We start from the raw sequence: 8,135 nt of genomic DNA, 5'->3' as shown, positions 1-8,135 counted from the left end.
ACACATATTTTAGTTGCTGTTGATTACGTTACTAAGTGGGTAGAAGCTATTCCAACTAGTAGTGCTGATCATAACACCTCTATTAAGATGCTTAAAGAAGTTATTTTTCCAAGGTTTGGAGTCCCTAGATATTTAATGACTGATGGTGGTTCACATTTTATTCATGGTGCTTTTCGTAAAATGCTTGCTAAGTATGATGTTAATCATAGAATTGCATCTCCATATCATCCACAGTCTAGTGGTCAAGTAGAACTTAGCAATAGAGAGCTTAAATTAATTTTGCAGAAAAACTGTCAATAGATCTAGAAAGAATTGGTCCAAGAAACTTGATGATGCATTATGGGCCTACAGAACTGCATACAAAATCCTATGGGTATGTCTCCATATAAAATGGTTTATGGTAAGCATGTCACTTACCTCTTGAATTAGAACATAAGGCATATTGGGCTATTAAAGAGCTCAACTATGACTTCAAACTTGCCGGTGAGAAGAGGCTTTTTGACATTAGCTCACTTGATGAATGGAGAACCCAGGCCTATGAAAATGCTAAACTGTTTAAAGAAAAAGTTAAAAGATGGCATGACAAAAGGATACAAAAACGTGAGTTTAATGTAGGTGACTATGTATTGTTATACAACTCTCGTTTAAGATTTTTTGCAGGCAAACTCCTCTCTAAATGGGAAGGTCCTTACATCATCGAGGAGGTCTACCTTCCGGTGCCATAAAAATCAACAACTTCGAAGGCACAAATCCGAGGGTGGTGAACGGTCAAAGAATCAAACATTATATCTCAGGTAATCCTATAAATGTTGAAACTAATGTTATTGAAACCGTAACCCCGGAGGAATACATAAGGGACACTTTCCAGAATGTTCAGACTCCGAAAAAGGAATAGGTACGTGGTACGGTAAGTAAACCGACTCCAAAACAGTTCTAATGGCAATTTTTCTCCGTTTTGGAATATTTAAGAAAATAGGAAAATAAGAAGCAAACCGGAAAGGACACGAGGCTTCCACGAGGGTGGAGGGCGCCCTACCCCCTGGGCGTGCCCCTGCCTCGTGGGCACCTCGTGTGCTCTCCGACTCCGTTTTCTTGCACGATACTTCTTTTGGTCGGTAAAAATTCATTATATAATCTCCCGAAGGTTTTGACCACCGTATCACGCAAATATCTCTGTCTTTGTTTCGAGCTGTTTTTCTGACAGATCTAGATCGCCATGGCGTCTTCAAGTGCCCCCAAGGACAAGTTCTTCGAGAAGGTCATCAACCCCTACCTCGCGGAGGTGCTGCAACACCCTCAAACCATTGAGATGCGTGAGGGTTGCTGCATATCGCGATGATGAGGGACAAGGAGGAACCGGAAGCATGGAGACAAGGCTCGAGGCATTGGAGCAACAAGTTTTCAAGTGCCATGAGATGGTGGAACATGGACTCGACTCCAATCATATAATGATCATGGAGTTCACCAACAACCACAAGCTGGATGACAAGAACATTGGCGGAGGCCATCTTCAAGCTTCACGAGAAAATCGAGCGCCTCCAAGCCCAGATCTATGACCTGCAAAACCAAAACTGTGAGTATGAATATAGATTCAAGAGGATGAGTTTGGCTGTAGATTTGAGGATCCCGAAGAACTCGATCATCCTTCTATGATGGTGAGCCTATGCCTTGGAAGATGGACGACAAGCCTACATCATCAACAACTCCTTCATCACCACCTCCGAGGAAGGAAACATAAACACATGGGTATGGGCACAAAAGAGAGGTTTTCACATATAAATATACCGTCTTGGACATCTTTTATAATTGTGAGCACTCATTAAAATATGACATGCTAAAGAGTTGACGTTGGACAAGGAAGACAACGTAATGGGTCATGTTTTCTTACATCTGAGATAAATTATATTGTCATGGATCATCCAACATGTTGAGCTTGCCTTTCCCTCTCTTGGTAGCCAATTTATTTGCACCAAGTAGAGATACTACTTGTGCTTCCAAATATCCCTAAACCCAATTTTGCCATGAGAGTCTACCATATCTACCTATGGATTAAGTAAGATCCATCAAGTAAGTTGTCATCGTTGCAAGCACTAAGAATTTCCCTCTAAATATGTATGATTTATTAGTGTGGAGAAAATAAGCTATATACGATCTTGCGATGTGGAAGAAATAAAAGCGACGGACTGCATAATAAAGGTCCATATCACAAGTGGCAGTATAAAGTGACGTTCTTTTGCATTAAGATTTCATGCATCCAACCATAAAAGCACATGACAACCTCTGCTTCCCTCTGCGAAGGGCCTATCTTTTATTCTTGTCTTACACTTCATGCAAAGAGTCACAGTGATCTTCACCTTTCCTTTTTACATTTTATCCTTTGGCAAGCACAATGTGTTGGAAAGATTCTGATATATATGGCTAATTGGATGTGGGTTTTCATGAACTATTATTGTTGACATTACCCTTGAGGTAAAACGTTGGGAGGCAAAACTATAAGCCCCTGTCTTTCTCTGTGTCCGATTAAAACTTCATAACCATAAATATCGCGTGAGTGTTAGCAATTGTGAAAGACTAAAAGATGGTTGAGTATGTGGACTTGCTGAGAAGCTCTTATATTGACTCTTTCCTACGTTATGATAAATTGCAATTGCTTCAATGACCGAGATTATAGTTTGTTAGTTTTCAATGAAGTTTCTGATTCATACTTGAGTATGTGAATGAATTGTTACTTTAGCATGGGAGATCATATGGCAATATATATATATATTGTTGTTCTAAGAATGATCATGATGCCCTCATGTCCGTATTTTATTTTAGCGACACCTCTATCTCTAAACATGTGGACATATTTTCGATTTCGACTTTCGCTTGAGGACAACCGAGGTCTAAGCTTGGGGGAGTTGGTACACCCATTTTGCATCATGCTTTTAGATCGATATTTATTGCATTATGGGTTGTTATTACACATTATGTCACAATACTTATGCCTATTCTCTCTTATTTTACAAGGTTTACATGAAGAGGGGGAATGCCGGCAGCTGGAATTCTGGGCTGGAAAAGGAGCAAATATTAGAGACCTATTCTGCACATCTCCAAAAGTCCTGAAACTTCACGGGAGCACGTTTCAGAATATATAAAAAATATTGGGCGAAAGAAGTACCAGAGGGGGCCACCCACCTCCACGAGGGTGGCGCGCCCCCCTGCCTCGTGGGCCCCCTGGTGGCCCTCCAATGCCCATCTTTGGCTATATGGAGTCTTTCGTCGAGGAAAAAATCATAAGCTAGCTCACGGGACGAAACTCCGCCGCCACGAGGCGGAACCTTGGCGGAACCAATCTAGGGCTCCGGCGGAGCTGTTCTGTCAGGGAAACTTCCCTCCGGGAGGGGGAAATCATCACCATCGTCATCACCAACGATCCTCTCATCGGGAGGGGGTCAATCCATCAACATCTTCACCATCACCATCTCATCTCAAACCCTAGTTCATCTTGTATCCAATCTTTGTATCCAAACCTCAGATTGGTACCTGTGGGTTGCTAGTAGTGTTGATTACTCCTTGTAGTTGATGCTAGTTGGTTTACTTGGTGGAAGATCATATGTTCAGATCCATTATGCATATTAATACCCCTCTGATTATGAACATGAATATGCTTTGTGAGTAGTTACGTTTGTTCCTGAGGACATGGGAGAAGTCTCTATAAGTAGTCATGTGAATTTGGTATTCGTTCGATATTTTGATGAGATGTATGTTGTCATCCCTCTAGTGGTGTCATGTGAACGTCGACTACATGACACTTCACCATTGTTTGGGCCTAGAGGGAGGCATTGGGAAGTAATAAGTAGATGATGGGTTGCTAGAGTGACAGAAGCTTCAAACCCTAGTTTATGCGTTGCTTCGTAAGGGGCTGATTTGGATCCATATGTTTCATGCTATGGTTAGGTTTACCTTAATACTTCTGTTGTAGTTGCGGATGCTTGCAATAGGGGTTAATCATAAGTGGGATGCTTGTCCAAGTAAGGACAGTACCCAAGCACCGGTCCACCCACATATCAAATTATCAAAGTACCGAACGAATCATATGAACGTGATGAAAACTAGCTTGACAATAATTCCCATGTGTCCTCGGGAGCGCTTTCCTTCATATAAGAGTTTGTCCAGGCTTGTGCCTTTTCTACAAAATGGATTGGGCCATCTTGCTGCACCTTATTTACCTTTATTACTTGCTATACCTTATCACAAAACTATCTGTTACCGATAATTTCAGTGCTTGTAGAGAATACCTTACTGAAAGATTCTTATCATTTCCTTCTGCTCCTCGCTGGGTTCGACACTCTTACTTATCAAAAAGGCTACGATAGATCCCCTACACTTGTGGGTCATCACGACCCTGCTACGGTCAGCCCCCACCGTCGCCGTCGCCGTGCCGTCGCCGACCGCCCCCGCTATGAGCCGCCGCTGCCCCGGCTATCTGTATATGATAAATTTTTATGTGATTTTTTACGTGATGATTTTTTGTTCATATATATAATGTATATATGTATGTGGATATATGTATGTATGGAGGTGGCTATGTATGTATGGATGTTAATAACATTTTTTGTCCATATATGTTTTTTTCATATATTTATTAATTTTTTTATTTAGGTTGTTAGTAGATATCAATTTTATGTTAGTGCATTTAGTGTATTTTAGGTTAGTTTATTTAGTGCATTTTAGGTTAGTGAAGAGGAAAAAGGAAAATAAGGAAAAATAAGAAAAGAGGAAGAAGGATGAAGAAGAAAAAGAAGGAGAGGAAAAAGGAAAATAAGAAGAGGAAGAACGAGAAGAAGAAGGAGAAGAAGAGGAGAGGAAGAAGAGGAGAATAAAAATAAGAAGAGAAAGAAGAAGAAAAAAAGAGGAGAAGAAGAAACAAGAGAGAGGAAGATTCTATTTTTTCTTCTTCTCCTCTTAATTAAGCCTATGCTGACTAGCTAATTGATGCATTAATTATTTTGGTATGTACATATATTAACTCTTCTTTCTTCTTTTATAGCCTTCCGGATCGAGCCAAACTTCGGTAACGAGAAGAGGCCCAAAAAAAGGTTGTGCCAGGATGAAAGGTTCACAATTACAGCAATCTCAGACGATGGCCAACCGATTGAACCCAGGCAGACCAAGGAAGCATTTTCTGCTCAGTGCAGGGCTATTGTCAGGGACATCATCCCGATCAGCATCCAGCTATGGAGTAAGGCTAAGAACAAAGGCCCTCAAGTTCCTTGTGTCACCGATAGAAAGAAAGATGATCTTTGGACCTCGCTGAAGGCAAATTTCACCCTACAGCTAGAGGAGGATCCAAATAAGTTATTTATAGAGCCATTGGTCAAGGCGTGTGCTCTTAAGAAGATGGCAGATCTATTCAGGAGGTGGAAGAATGAGTTGAAATCAACGTATGTCGACAAAGGGAAGACACCAGAATTCACCGGCCAATTTGAGAAGATACGAGATCACTGGCCTGCATTTGTGGCCTACAAGACATCAGACAACAATAAGAAGATGTCAAAGACAAACAAGAACAATCTTACAAAGAAGAAGTTTCACCATCGCACGGGGTCAGGTGGCTACCTCAAAGCCCGGCCGTTGTGGGAGAAAGCTGAGAAGCACTTGATTGCTAAAGGGGTCAAACCAGAGACATTGAACTGGCCAGACCGTTCGAGGACTTGGTTCTTCGGGTTTGGGGGAACTTTGGACCCTGAAACAGGGAAGTGTGTTTGGACGGGCGAGCAACTTTCAATACCCATCAAGAAGCTTCAGAAGTGTATCACCGCAGCGCAGCAAGGGACGTTCATTCCCAACAGATAGAGTGTAACACCCTCGATGCGACTATATCTCCCACGTGTCGAGGCACGACTTAGAGGCATAATCGCATTGAAGGCATATGTCGCAAGTTAGGCAATCTTCACAACATCCCATGTAATATAGATAATAAAAGGGGAGATAACATAGTTGGCTTACACTCGCCACGTCAATCAAGTACATAAATAACATTACATCATCCAAACACTCATGGCCCAACTACGGCGCCAAAATAAAAGATAACCCAACATGCGACACGGTCCCGATCACCCCCAACTGGGCACCACTACTGATCATCAGGAAAGGAAACATAGTATCGTTGAGAGTCCTCGTCGAACTCCCACTTGAGCTCAAGCGCGTCACCTGGAGCGGAATCATCAGGCCCTGCATCTGGTGTAATAGTAATCTGTGAGCCACAGGGACTCAGCAATCTCGCACCCTCGCGATCAAGACTATTTAAGCTTATAGGTAAGGCAAGGTAAATATGTGGAGCTGCAGCAAGCGACTAGCAAATATGGTGGCTATCCTGTTCGCAAAAGAGAGCGAGAAGAGGAGGCAAAGCGCGAGCGAGAAACTAGAGGGCAACCTGCGCAAAGCATTACTCCAACACCGTGTCCACTTCCCGGATAACACCCCGATGTAACTTCCCAATTTGTACTCCAACTCTTGCCGTTTCCGGCGTTAAGTTATTTTATTTTCTCGGGTTCGGGTCTTTGTCTCCGTGTGTTGTTATCGTTGTCATGCATCTCATATCATGTCATCATGTGCATTGCATTTGCATACGTGTTCATCTCATGCATTCGAGCATTTTCCCCGTTGTCCGTTTTGCATTCCGGCGCTTCGTTCTCCTCCGGTGGTCATTTCTAGCTTTCTTTCGTGTGTGGGGATTAAACATTTCCGGATTGGACCGAGACTTGCCAAGCGGCCTTGGTTTACTACCGGTAGACCGCCTGTCAAGTTTTGTATCATTTGGACTTCGTTTGATACTCCAACGGTTAACCGAGGGACCGAAAAGGCCTCGTGTGTGTTGCAGCCCAACACCCCTCCAATTTGGCCCAAAACCCACCTAAGCCTTCTCCATCATCTAGAGCGTTCGATCACGATCGCGTGGCCGAAAACCGCACCTCATTTGGACTCTCCTAGCTCCCTCTATGCTATAAATAGACCCCTCCGAATCCGGATCTTCCCTTCCCCGAAACCCTAAATATCTCCGCGCCGGCCGGACATTGTCCGGACGGCCGGACGTGTCTGACCCGCCGCCACCCGGCCAAACCCTCGCCTGCCATCCCTCGCCGCCCCCGGGGGGGGGCCGCGCCCCACATCACACGGCCCACCTCTCTCCTCGCCGGCCCGCGAGCCCAGGGCGGGCCCCCAGGCCCGGTCGCCGCGCCACCGCCCGAGGGCGCGTGTGCCGCGCCGTCTCCAGCTGCCTCGCCCGCCGCCGCACGCGCGCGCCGCCCCACTCCTTCGGCCGGAGCCGCACCCCGCCGCCGCCATCCTCGTCGACGCCGGCCCTACGCCCGCGCCGCCCAGCCGCCGCGTCCGCTCCCCCTCGCCGTCCCCGCCTCCACATCGACCTCCGGCGAGCTCCTCCCCGCCGGTGAACAGTGCTCGCCGGCCCGCCTCAATTTGTGCTTGTAAACCCTAATCTGGAGGTTGATTTTTCTCTAAGTCCCCAAATTCAGATCCAATGCCCCTGTTCATAGCTCCGTAACTTTGCATCCGTAGCTCCGATTCATGCATATAGCATATCAAAATGTTCATCTCAGAGAGTACATCATTTCATTCCATTGCATCATTTTCATTTGAGTTCATCTTGATGCCCGAAATGCTGTTAGAAGAGGGCTACTTGAGATAATTGTCAGATCTGCTGCTCCATTTAGCTTTTTGTCATTTTTGCCATGATTATTGTGTGCATGATATGCCCTGATGCTCTACATATGTTTTGTTAAGGGTTTTGTCATCTTTCCAGAGGTGCAACCCATGTATTTTTGTGATGTGTGTGGTGACTAGTGCAAGCTTGCAAAGTGGTGCACTTGCTAATTCTGTTTTCAGGGACTTAGCAATTCCACTAAGTCCTTGAGCTGTTTATCTCATGTTGCCATATGTTCATGTTGTTTCCTAGTGATCCGTGCCTCTTTTGAGGATGATCAGTAAGGATGTTTTGTTAATATTGTAGTGCTCTATCCATCCATGTCTTTGTTTGCAATTATGGAGCACCCTAGCTTGAGTCAATCGAGCTCTACTTTTGCTACTTTGTGAATCTGGGCAGATTGTCAACTTGTTTGCAATTTTGCCGATGA

Source organism: Triticum urartu, chromosome 2 (assembly GCF_003073215.2).
Source record: "Triticum urartu cultivar G1812 chromosome 2, Tu2.1, whole genome shotgun sequence".
Taxonomy (NCBI): Eukaryota; Viridiplantae; Streptophyta; class Magnoliopsida; order Poales; family Poaceae; genus Triticum; species Triticum urartu.
Note: the sequence above shows the minus strand (reverse complement) of the source record.